Raw genomic sequence first — 1,047 nt, forward strand, 5'->3', positions numbered from 1 at the left:
GGTTACTCTCACCCTCCCATGGTCCCTGGCTGTCTGGGATTAGGGAAGAGTCTTGGCGACTGCTAAAGGAGACGTTAGAGCAATTGAATTACTTAAACTGATTTTCTTTTCTCTTTCCTTGAGTCATGAATTCTGTGGCAGTTTCAAATGCTGTATTGGCACCAATTGGTGACATTACGCTGTCGGGGCAGCAAGTGGCCTCTGTTTGTCCCCAGGGAGTGGGCAGGGAAGCTGTGCTCCTCCCTCCCAGTCCTAAATCAGGTGGCTTCAACGTACTTGAGCAGAGTGGGCTGCTTGGTGTTCTCTTTGTGTCCAGCACAGATCCAATAAACCCCACACTCTCTTCTCTCCCCAGCACAGCGTTGGACACACTCCCAGCACATCGTTGGACACCCTCTATGAGACATCCCAACTTCAGCAGCTCCCGGTGTCCGTGTGCCGCTCGGTGATCTGGAGGAGGACAGTTCATCACTGAGCGTAAGTGCCCAAATCCTTTGCGTTGTCAGTACCAGCGATGTGAGAGCAGGGATTTCCCCTGCTCAAAGGACTCGATTCCTTTGAAACACCGTGGCTTTCACTGCTGCTCCAGCTGGGTGGCTGCGGTGGGGGTGTCCGCGGGGGACGCCGAGCGCTCACAGCTGCAGCAAAAATCTTCTTGTCAGGGCAGGAACTCTTGCAGTGCCGGCACTTTGGGCCCACGGTTGCAGGAGCTGCTCAAGTAGCTGCCAGCAGGGAACAAGCCACAGAGGAGACCGTGTTATGCTCGTGAAGTTGCCAGAACCACAAAGCCATGCCAAAAATCCGCTGGCAGCAGTACCAGCTGCTGCTGAGACCTGCCGGTGTTTCCCGGAGCGCAGGATGCAGGCAGCCGGCTGCGCTGTCGTGTTGGGGCTGGGGAAGCTGCAGTCGGGGTCTCTCATCCCTCAAGGATTGTCTCTGACCCAGAGAGTTAACTGCTGGAGGGACAGACACCCTCTCACCCAGGGTGGTGAGCACCTCCCAAATCTCCTCCGTGTGAAGCCCGGTGACACTTTGGTGGGCTCAGAT

Source organism: Antrostomus carolinensis, unplaced genomic scaffold (genome assembly GCF_000700745.2).
Source record: "Antrostomus carolinensis isolate BGI_N321 unplaced genomic scaffold, ASM70074v2 scaffold33242, whole genome shotgun sequence".
Lineage (NCBI taxonomy): Eukaryota > Metazoa > Chordata > Aves > Caprimulgiformes > Caprimulgidae > Antrostomus > Antrostomus carolinensis.